Genomic DNA, 11,625 nt, shown 5'->3' with positions numbered 1-11,625 from the left:
CAAAACTGCTTCCTGCTCCCGCAACTCCTTCCAAGCTAGCAAATGGCTTAACACTTTTTTTGTGTGAAACCTTCAAAAAAAAAAAAATACTGATCGCTATCTGGGAACAAGGATATCAAATTTCAGCTGAAAAGGTAAAACTTTGAAAAAATTATTCATAAGCAACTGAACATTACCCTTTCTATTAGAAATACGGAGGTAACTTTAATGGTAGGTATCAGTGCATGTGCCACCTATAATCCATCATACTGATATTGTCACCAATCACAACAAAGTATCTAGATCAGGGGTTGGCAACCTTTCAGAAGTGGTGTGCCGAGTCTTCATTTATTCACTCTAATTTAAGGTTCTGTGTGCCAGTAATACATTTAAACGTTTTTAGAAGTCTTTTTAGTGTTTTATAGTCTTTCTATAAGTCTATAATATATAACTAAACTATTGTAGTATGTAAAGTAAATAAGGTTTTTTAAATGTTTAAGAAATTTAATTTAAAATTAAATTAAAATGCAGAGCCCCGCAGACCGGTGGCCAGGACCCGGGCAGTATGAGTGCCACTGAAAATCAGCTTGCGTGCTGAAGGCCATAGGTTGCCTCCCCTGATCTAGATTTACAGTGGCAATAGTTAGATGCAGGCATATCCTCTAATAGTAGCATCAACTACTGGTCATCTAATAATGTAATATTAATTGATTCATGGGACTAGCTGGCCATCTATTCCAATTATCTTGTTTTAAGTAAAAATAATGGGTAAGATTCTCTGCTGGCCTAAACTTGTATAACTTTATTGAAGTCAATGGAGCTAGCATGTCTTATGTCATCCGAGAATCTGGCCCTGTATTTGACATTATTATTCTCCAATCTGTGTTGTTGTTGTGATCTTCTTGAGTCCTTATACTGACAGCCAATAGGAATGACACAACCTATTTCAATCCAGTTTCTTGAGATAAAAATATGCTCATATTATACAATAAACACAAACTGTCTTTCGCAGCACAGTATATAATGCAATGTGAGAACAAAAAGAGGGTTCTATCCTGCAAAGAGCAGAATGCTTTCACCTCTCACTCTTGACAGCAGTGGGAGCTGAGGGTGCTCAGCACCACACCGGACAAGAAAGTGCTGATGCCATGATAAAGATCTATGTACAATATAAAAGTTGCTAAATATGGTAAGATTTTTAGACCCTGATAGAAAGCTGAATGAAATTAATGGGAGTCCTTGAATTGATTACAATAGGCTTTGGATTGGGCCCTTATCAGATAAGCAAATTCCTGCAACGATTTGATTGACTTCATCTCTCATATATGCTCCTAAGAAATGAAATCCCCAGAACAGTAAAAATTAGGCTCAGAAAACATATCGTACTCTTTATGTTGATAATTTTTTCAAAAACTGTTGTAAGATTTACAGGCACCTTTCAAACCAGTTTTACCAGCCATGCAAGTTACATACCTCAAATTTTTCTAATTGTGCTTCAAGCTACAAATCTATTGTTAATCATCTCTCTAGTCAAGTATCCATTCCTGGTAATTAAAGTGTGGTTTTGTACAGTAGATTGAACAGTACACATCTAACAATACACTTCCACTATAAAACAAAGGGTCAAAGTTAACAATGAATGGGCAGTGTCTGTTGGGTGGGGTGATAATGAGCAATGGAGGATTATATGTTAGTGGGGAAGTGACTGGATCCCCAGTTTATTTCCAGACATTCTAATGTTTTGTTTTGAATTGAAGAATTATGTGAAAAAAATGTAACTGTGTTTGGAGCCATTCACTGCATTCCTTTGAAACATATGTTCAACCTTAACTGCTTTTATTTATGAATTTCCCAAGTTTTTGTATGAGCACCAATAGCATCTGATATAAATGGGCATAGTTCCATTGACTTTAATGGAGCTGCAACAATGTACTTTGAGGATGTGGCCTCCAAAGTTTAAGTTGGGTTGTCATATAAGGCAGGAATAGCCTCCTCTGGAAGACCTTTTGAGGCTCAGCAAAGCAGAACTCCATTCCTCCAGACTGGGTAAGTGCATAGGATGGGAGAGGAGGGAGTTATAATTGGGTGCAGGGTGAGGGAAGCGCATAGCGAAGGTGAACAGAGAGTGAGGCTTTTATTTACATTGAAAACTTTAAGCTCTTAAAGTTTTATAGCTAAAAAATTTTAAGCATTTAAAATGATAAAAGACCTGACCTCTCCTGGGTCAGAGCAATAACTCTTTATATTACCCCCGACACAAGCAGCCCAGGAGCAAGGACACAAACTTGGGACCCGATCCTGGATACTTGTACTCAGGTGAGTTGCCCTTATTCATGCAGAGACCCACTGTACAGGCTGAATTGTGATGACCCTACATAAACCAAAAATAGCAGTAAAAAGTGATGGGAGAGAAAAAGAAAGAAGGATGAGGAGAAAAAGGAAAAAGAAAGAACAAAGAGAGAGAAAAGAGAGAACAGGGAAAAAAGAGAATAGAGAAAGACAAAAGAAGAGAAATATACAGAGAATGAAGGATAGACAAGAACAAGGATAGAGAAGGGACAGCGAAGTCCACACATGTGAGGTTAGGACTACTCACCTAAGTAAGAGTTTGCAGTCTGAGCCCTTGTAAATCCCACATGATAGGACAGGTCAGCCACGCAGAATTTAGCCTCCGATTCTGCAACTGCAACTTCATTCTGCAACTGCAACTCCGATTCTGCAACTTCAAGGAATCCCCTGAATTTACACAGCTCCCCATGGAAGGAAAGGGTCTCACAAAGATACATGCATTTACAAGACTGGGCCTTACTTTGTTGTCTTTGGTACAGTAGCTTTTTTTTTTTTTTTTTTTTTGCAACATCATCAATAAATTAAAATACATATTGAAGAAATGCTGAAATTGAAACATATTTCTTTTCCTATTCTGGTATATTTGCTTGGTTGTTCTATAAAGAGGATTATATAAAGGATTTACTGTAGGGTTTGTATATTTTATGCAAAAAAGTATATTTCCCTAGACAGTTTGCTTTGTTTCTGCAGATACTGAGTTTCTTCAGTTTGTTCTTGTGGGTTGGTTTTAAAGGTTTTTTGATGCAAATAGGCTGTTGCTGGAGATAGTCTTCTGGATTTTTTTTACTGCTGTTAGTCAAAGATAATTCTTTCTTTCTCCACACCGGGTTCATGTGACTCAGATTCTTTAACAAATGTACAATAATAACACTTAGTTCATATGTAGCAACCTTTCTTCTGTGGATCTCAAAGCACCTTACAAAGATAATGAGTCACCAGGAGAGGTGAAATGACTTGCAGGTCAGTGCAAAACTGAGAACTGAACTCAAGTCTCCTGGCTATCAGTCTAAGAGTCTACCCAATGGACCAGTCTGCTACCAGAAAGGGACCCCTGCCAGAAGAGCACAGAATAACGCAAAATAATTATTTTTGTCCAACTGGACAGAGAGATAATTCTTCCTTAAGAAGAATTCACTAGCTCTCTGATCACTGACCACATGCACAATGTCACTGTACTATATGCTACAGTTGATTTGCCAGTCCTTTTTACCCTGTGTAGCGAAAAGTTCTGTGGTATTTTGTTTTATGGTGTTCTTTTGTTTTTCTACTTCTCCTGATTTGTACTAACTGTAACAACCTACTTCCTTTATCTTTTTAATGCATTAATTAAACTAATGATCTTGTTTCCTCAACCTATTTTTAATACTCTATTAAAAATAATTACAGCAGTTCCTTGACATTCTACATTAACCCCGAAAAGCAGGTGCCACAACAATAACTGCTATTAATACAGCCATCACCTTTATATTCACGACTATCCTTTACAGCTTTGAGGAGAATTGTCCTAATGGACCAGGAAAATGCAACTAACACTAATGGAAGTTACATATCAAAGTGGGATTATAGGCCTGATTCTCCATGGTCTTGCATCTTGTGTAGCCATTCACACACATCCAAAGTAGGTGGGAGTGCTACCAACTCAAGAGGGCCTGATTTGCTTCTCATTTCCAAGGATACAAACCAGGAATGACTCCACTCAAATCAGCAGCATTACATCTGTGGAAAAGTAAGAAGAGAATCAGTTAAAGTTAAATGACTACAAAAAACAAGAGAAATCTGTAAATCAGAGGGGCAAGCCCCCACTCACCAATCATCCTAAACTATCCCTTCGTCACTTCAGTTTTATACTGTGTCAATCTCACAAAACTGGCACATAAATACTTTTTTGTGTTAGAAGTGTTATTAGCATACTCAGAAAATCTAATGACAGGTTTCAGAGTAGCAGCCATGTTAGTCTGTATCCGCAAAAAGAAAAGGAGTATTTGTGGCACCTTAGATAAATTTGTTAGTCTCTAAGGTGCCACAAGAACATCTAATATTACATATAATAGAGATATGAGAATATCCGCATATGTTACAAGAAACTCCATGAGGGAAATGTTGCAGATTTTTTGTTGGGGGGGTAGGAGGGAGTAGTGTTTGTTCTTCTGCAAATCTGACCAGAGAATGGCCTGCAAAAACCATAGATCCACCAGATCTACAGGGATCTTCCAGATGCCCCTTGTGCAGAGGCCCTGGGCCTCTAAACTGTTTCTAGGTACCCTGACTGACCCTTGGCTCACTGACAGCATGACTCCAGTGGAGTGCCGCCACCAGGAACTATCATGGGCCCCTTCCCTTACGGATGGGCTGAACACCAAAGCTATGACTCCATTAGTATTAACTTTGGTGCTGAATCCCTGCAAGGTTGTAAGCAGGATGATGCATGGAGAGTACCCATCCGCTTCCTCTCCTCTCACACAGATTCCCATCTCTGTACAAGAGTTTAGACTGGGTGTGACGTAAGCATGGGAATCAGCATTAGGTATAAGAAACATAAATGGCTGCCTCGGGCATTACATTTTTATGGTGGCTCTAGCTCAACTGCTCCTCTCCATAACCAAGACAACTTTTCATGGCCTGGCTGCCCCTTTTAAAGTACCCCGCATGCCAGCAGCAACAGCAAGCCAGAAGTTATCATGACAGTGCAGCTCTAGCTCCGCTGTCTCTGGTCAAGATAGCTCTGGGGGGCTGGTCATATTGAGTGATCTTCCACCCTAGTTGTGGTACCCTTGTCACACCCAGGACATCAGAACTGCAAGCACCAGCCTGTGTGGGACAGGGGGAACAATAATATACAATTGACATTCTCCTCCCATCATCCTACACCCTAGGTGGAGATTTGTGGCGTTTTGTCTTCTCTGCTCACAGCCATTGATGGGGTGATCTTGGTGGCTGTCTGGAGGAAGGCAGATCCTGGATCTCCCACATACCTCAGCCAAAAGTTACTTGCAGTTGTGGTGCTTCTCTGAGATCCCTGGAGGTGCATAAGGACTGAGGCCGGGACAGTGCAGGGAACTATAGAGAGAAGAGGCCAGCTTCTCCCACCCCTACTCCAGTACTTCTAGTACTCCCAGAGGAGGGGAAGGGGAGCAAAGTCTGCCCCCAAATCAGAGTGAGCCAGCATGGCGCACTCAGCCAGCTCCTCCCGGAGACATGTACTACACTAAGGATGGCAGAATCCGGCCTAAGGGGATCCTAAAGGTAAATCTACGGGCCCACGGCGTCAAATGCAGGCATTCCGCTTCGGGGGCCTTCTCCGGAGCCCCTCTGCATCTGCCAAACCTTTCCCGGTCAGGAGCACGTGGAGGGACCCCGCTGCAAGGTTCCCCCGGGTAATCCCCCTACCAAACACGAAGGCTGGGCCTGCGGCGCCGCTCCAGCGAGTCACAGGACAAAAGGCTCCAATAGGGACCCGAGCGAGCCCGTAACCTAGGAGAGCAGCATTGTTTGGGGGCGGAGGAAGGGCGCCGCGCCGGCTGAGGCTCCAGGGAGACTGGCCCTGGGAGTGAGCCCCACGTGGCCACTGAAGCGCGCGCCGCCTCCGGACAGCCCCCCGCCCGGGGAAGGCGCCTGGACCCGGCGCCCAGTGCCTGCCCGGCGTGCGGCAGGAGGGAGTCGGGGTGAGTAGCCGCAGCGACTGGAGCGGGCCGGGCCGGGCGAGCCCCGCGCGGGGAGGGGGCCGCTGGCGCTGTGCGGGGCGAGAAAAGGAGCATCACATGAGGGGAGACGCAGCGGCGTTGCCACTTGACTGGCTGCTTGTGCAACGCGTATGGTGGGAGAGGGGAGTTAGTGTCTGGTGCACAAGGTCGGGGGCGGGTGGGCATAGCCTGGTCCCACCTGAGGGAGGGGTGGCCTTGCCCAGCGCTGTCCCACCCCACCGCCGCTGGTGCACGGGAAGCTGCCGAGGTAGTGCCGGGCCGGCCAATTCTAGCAGCCCTTCCAGGGTCGGAGCAGGGGGTTACACCACACTGGGTGGCATGAAGTTCACCGGAACAGACCGTTGCCCGGGGGAGTTGGAGGGAGCTGGTCCTCCCCTCCGCGCTCGTAGAATAATTAAAATCGCTGCTTTCGACAATGTAAATCAGTTTCCCTCTGCTCCCGCCGCTGGGAAGCCCGCGGAGCATCTAGCCCGCGTTTGCAGAGGAAGTTCTGCAGTTGCAAACTTCAGTTTTACTCAGAAGCAGACCCATGGGCCTTGATTCTCAGTGACTCGGTTCCTGAAAGAAGGGGAAAGGTGCTTTGTAGCTGGGGTCCTCTAGACCTCTCTCTAGAGTAAATTTGCATGTGAGCTGCTTCCTCGGGCCCCTCAGGGGCACGGGAAGAGTAATAGTGCAGTGCCTTCCAGGCATGCCCTCTCTTTGCCCTTGGCCTGTCCCTGACATCCCAGCCGGGAGCAGGAACAGTACAAGAGTGCACAAGGGAGGGGCAAGGCGGTGGAGAATCAGTCCTGGGCAGGTCATCTGAGGTAAATTTCATTCTAAAGTGTAGAGTGCATTAGTGTTTCAGGTTTGCTACAAAGTATCTGAAAGACATTATTTTGCATTTCTTATCTGTCTTAAACATAGCTGTACCAATTTAAATAAAATAGTAAAAACATAATTTGCATCTGGACTAAGAAAGCATATGCTAAATTTAAGAAATAAGCTATCCCAGTAATTTGCATCCTAACATGCTATGTAATCTTATTTAATATTTACTTTGCAGTACTGCATAGAAGCCAGCCAGGTCAGTAACCTATCTTGCTAGGTTTTGTAAAACAATATAGTAAACGGCAGTCCCTGTCCCAAAGAGCTTACAGTCTAAAAGACAAGATGTAACAGTGTGTGAGACAAACAAGCAGGTCAGGGTGCGATGAGAGTAACATGAGGTAACAACAACAAAATCCTACAATAGCATGTGCACAGTTCTTAGTCAGGAGCCACACACACAGTTTCCCTTTCAAATGGGGGATTCAACATTTGGTGGAGTGTGAATTGCAGGTTGGCAGGAGCAGAGCTTATGAGATTGCTGCCCACTGTGGTATCACACCTACCTCAGTCCATTGGTATTTGCTTTTGTAAGTAAGTCAGTGCAGACCGGATGAAACCCCCTTACTCAAGGTGTGGAGGAAAAGGTGGGGAGAGGAAGTGGCTTGTGGGATAGCTCATGGCAACTGGAGCTGTGCTGCTAAGGAGCTGGAAAGGGCAAAGGGAGTTGTGTTCTTCTTATTATTAAGGCACGGATAGCTTGTATTTAACAGCTACGTTATTTTTAGTTAAACATTACATAACACAGCAATGAGAGGCTTCTGTAGGCTTCCGTCTGCCACAGTCTGTGCTACACCAAATGGTTCAGAACTCCACCTTCCAAAATGGAGGATGACCTTTGGTGTCTGCCACGGCACCTCATGTCTTTACACAACAATAAAGCTACTCCACACAGTGGTGGGACAGGAGCTAGTGTGTAGGCACAGTGCTTCTGTGTACATGATCCAGGCTCTGGTAGATCTCCTGTGTAGAGCTTGGTTCTAGAGGCAGAGCATGACAAAATCTTAACCTTAATTATTACTGAAAAATTGCTTACTTTCTCATTTTACCATATACTTATAAAATAAATCAAGTGGAATATAAATATTGTACTTAGTTTTCAGGATATAGTATATAGAGCCGTATAAATAAGTCATTGTATGAAATTTTAGTTTGCACTGACTTTGCTAGTGCTTTTTATGTAGCTGTTGTAAAACTAGGCAAATATCTAGATGAGCTGATGTACCCCTGTCACATTCTATGGCTTGGGGGAGCATACTGTAAGCCCCATATTCCTCATTTTCATATAATCGTGATCTTACACATAAAGCATGCCTTGTAAGGTATAAGGTTATGATCTGCTGAAAGTCATTTCTCTATCCATATATGTATATCATTAATGCATATGAAGTTATGAGAATTGTGAGGTATGGTTGCTGTAAGTTGGGGAATCAGTCAGATATTAACTCCCCAGAGGCAACAGCAAGGAAAGTAACTAATGCCTGGGCAGGGTGTGAAACAATCCATCAACAGCCATTGTCCAGCAAGGGAGCTACAATGCAATGACTCACCTTCATGAGGCCACACCAGAGGAATTGCTCAACCTTGCTGGGTGACGGAGCAATACCCCCCAGGCATGCCTGGACTTTTGTTCTACAGGCACATGGACTGAGGGTATAAAACAGACACAGTGGACACATACTGGGCCCTTCTCCTGCCCCCACCTATGCTGCAAACAACCTAGATACTGAGAGGAAGACAAGACTCCAGCACGGGAGATTGGCCCAGGTTTAAGGAGCAAACCTGTATATTAAGGACTGCAAGATCCAGTGGGGTGAGAAAAACTGCTTAGTCTAGATGTTGCCCAGCCTAATAGGGTTGAGAGTTTAGACTGCGTGCTTATATTGTATTTTATTTTATTTTGGTAACCACTCTGACTTTTTGCCTTTCACTTAATATCACTTAAAACCTATCTTTGTAGTTAATAAATTAGGGTAGAATAAACAAATTTATTAACTACAAAGATAGGGTAGAATAAACAATCTTTGTAGTTAATAAATTTGTTTGTTCTACCTGAAGCAGTACATTTGGTTTAAAGCGTGTCAGAGATTCCTCTCAGGATAACAAGCCTGGTGTATATCAATTTGTTTGTTAAATTGACAAACTCATAAGCTTGCAGCATCCAGTGGGCATAACTGGACATTGCAAGACGGAGGTTCCTAGGGTTGTGTCTGGGACTGGAGATATTGGTTAGTGTCATTCAGTTGCACGATCCATGAAGCAGCTTACATACCAGAGACTGTGCGTGAACAGCCCAGGAGTGGGGGCTCTCACAGCAGAGCAGGGTAAGGCTGGCTCCCAGAGTCAAGGACTGGAGTGACCTAGCAGATCACTGGTCCGGATAACACCAGAGGGGAACATCACAACCCCCTGGAAGACCTCTGTGTACTCCCAGAGGTACACGTACCCCTGGTTGAGAACCACTGGAGTAGTCTGTGAGATGATGATATGGCCCTTACAAATAAATCAGTACAGGTAAAAATCTGCCCTCCAAATCATGCACATAAGTCCCATGGGCTTCAGAATTTGGTCCATTGGGTACAGCTTGGTTTTATTTCTATGTCTGTGTTAGAGAAGCTTGAGGTTTCCAGTGAATTTTAATTAAACAAGATACAAGTAAATGATTATTTGAAATTGGTCTCTGCGAGTAAGCTCATATAGACATAAATATTTGTATTGAATTACATTTTTTAATATTGTGTAGCAGAAAGATGAAATCAAAGCCGAACTAAAGAGGTTAGTGAAACATGACATTTTAAATGGGGTATGGTGATGGTTACAGTTTGCCCAAAAGCTGAAGCAACTACAGTATTCAGAACATTCGGGTTGGAAGAATATTGCTATGGCAACAAATTACTTTTATATTCACCTAAAGCAAAAATAGATCTCTCTCTCCCTCTGTGGGAAGCACATTTTAAAGTGCTTGAAAGATTAAAGGTGATAGGCAGAAACAGTTGCATGAATATATTTTCATTTTTGTTCATTTGCTTTATATATATTTCTGTATGAATCTGAAATGTAGAAATAATTTAGAGCTAGAAGCATCTTATTGCCAAAATGTAGGAATTGCTTAGGTAAGTGGGGGGAAGGGGAAAGTATAATTCAGACAGAACTTCTCTTCTGACTGTGGTATAACATGTTGGGCTTTAATTTATTAAAAGAAATATTCCCAACAATCTTAAAATAGAATTTTTGTATATATTTGACAAGACTCTTCTCGCATGACCCCACACAAATTTTTTATTCTAGATCAGCTACATTGTATGTTACACTAGTGGATTTTCTGGCAAGACAGAGATTAGTTCATTTCATCTTTTATTTTTCTTTTGAAAAGGTATCTGACTTTCATTTTTCTGAAAGTGAGCAGCTAGCGGGGCTTTGTGCCTGTGTCTCAAACGGTGAGCCTATGTGCAAGGGGGCAGAGTGGCTGAACAGGAGCCGTGTGTCTCATTAGGAAATACCCAATGTGCAAGAGGCCCTCTGCTGGAGCCACAGAGTTGGCTGTGCACCTTGCTCATCCCATTGGAAGACCTGGCAGAGGGGACATTCTGGGGTGGGCCAGGGCAGACATGGGTATATTGGATACAGGAGGGGGAATAAGAGGGTGTTCTCATGCCCTGGCTATTCTGCATCCATGCAGTGTCTCAGATGCTATTGCATCAGTTACCCTGGCCCCATCAGCCCCTGAATAGTTGAGGTAGAGGTTGCCTCCCTTCAGTCCCTGTGCTCAATTTGGATCTTTGTTAGCTGGAGATTGAGGCTGCATGAGGTCTAAATTGAGGTCCAGTCTGGACAAGAGTTAGCTAATTTTGTTTCGTTGGGGAAACAACGAGAAGGAATGATAAAATACATAGCAACTCCTTTAATTGGCTGCGGGTGGCTGTTACTTGTGAATCATGTTTACAATATAGGATAGCTATTAGAACAGAGGCTACTGCTGGATGTGCAGGTAGCAACCACATCAAGAATACTTTTTACCATCTGTACCTGTTAAGGTGAATGGGACCTTCCATTTCATGCTTAGACCAGGTCATGCATATATGTGCCTTTGTCACCTTGAGATTATACTACTGTAATGTACCTAAACAGGGCAAAAAAGTATATAAAGGTCTATTCTCTGTTCTCCTACAGACTTTTTATAGCACTCAGATGGCATGAGTGGGCTGTAAAGGCAGCTCATCATCCCATCAGAAATATGCCTAAAGGACAATGCAGAGTTCAAAAATTCTTCCACAGCCTCATCAACCTTCTAGTTGGCTTGCTTAAAAAAGGAATGTTTCTTAATGACAATAGAACTCTTAGGAAGATCCAACTACTGTAAGTATGTTGAAGTTTGCTCTCAGCAGAGTTAATTGCAGGATTAGGGCCTTTGTCATGTTTATCCATACTTTGTGCCAAGCATATTCAAACAGAAGAGATGGAAAAAGAAACCCTCTAGCTCAGTAGTCTCAAGGAACACCAAAGCAACCTCATGATTGAGAGACCATGTGCAAAATTCTCCTCTCAGTTACACTAGTGCAAACTCATTGACATCAAATGAAGAGGAAAGGATTACAGAGGCCTTTTAGAGGTGCAGCCACTGGAGGGGGTGAGAGGGACTAGTCTTTTTACATCCAGTGATGACCCTCTCCAAATTGCTTCAGGACTATTGATTCTAACTCCTGGTTTCCCCTGATTTCTCCCCAACTTT

At 43.2% G+C, this 11,625-nt stretch overlaps 1 protein-coding gene and 1 long non-coding RNA gene across 4 annotated transcripts in view; one reads left to right on the top strand and one right to left on the bottom strand.

Moving 5' to 3' along the window:
- Nucleotides 1-3,770: 3,770 nt before the first annotated feature.
- Nucleotides 3,771-5,821, bottom strand: LOC125635644 (uncharacterized). Its single transcript, XR_007356327.2, has 2 exons — nt 5,301-5,821; nt 3,771-4,044 (listed from the first exon to the last, which is right to left on the bottom strand). It is a non-coding gene; the product is annotated as an uncharacterized LOC125635644 (long non-coding RNA).
- Nucleotides 5,822-5,838: 17 nt separating this feature from the next.
- LOC125635615 (putative tRNA methyltransferase 9B) overlaps nt 5,839-11,625 on the top strand; it is an 88,622-nt gene continuing 82,835 nt past the window's right edge. Inside the window, exon 1 of one of the 3 annotated variants that reach the window (XM_048847518.2) lies at nt 5,839-5,990. The gene's annotated coding sequence lies outside the window, so the exon portion shown is untranslated. The remainder of the gene's footprint in view (nt 5,991-11,625) is intronic. The other 2 variants (XM_048847512.2, XM_048847528.2) reach the window with 2 other exon arrangements.

The sequence above is a fragment of the Caretta caretta genome, chromosome 1, assembly GCF_965140235.1.
Source record: "Caretta caretta isolate rCarCar2 chromosome 1, rCarCar1.hap1, whole genome shotgun sequence".
Lineage (NCBI taxonomy): Eukaryota > Metazoa > Chordata > Testudines > Cheloniidae > Caretta > Caretta caretta.
The sequence above is the reverse complement of the archived record's forward strand: the minus strand, read 5'-3'. Positions and strand labels throughout refer to the sequence as shown.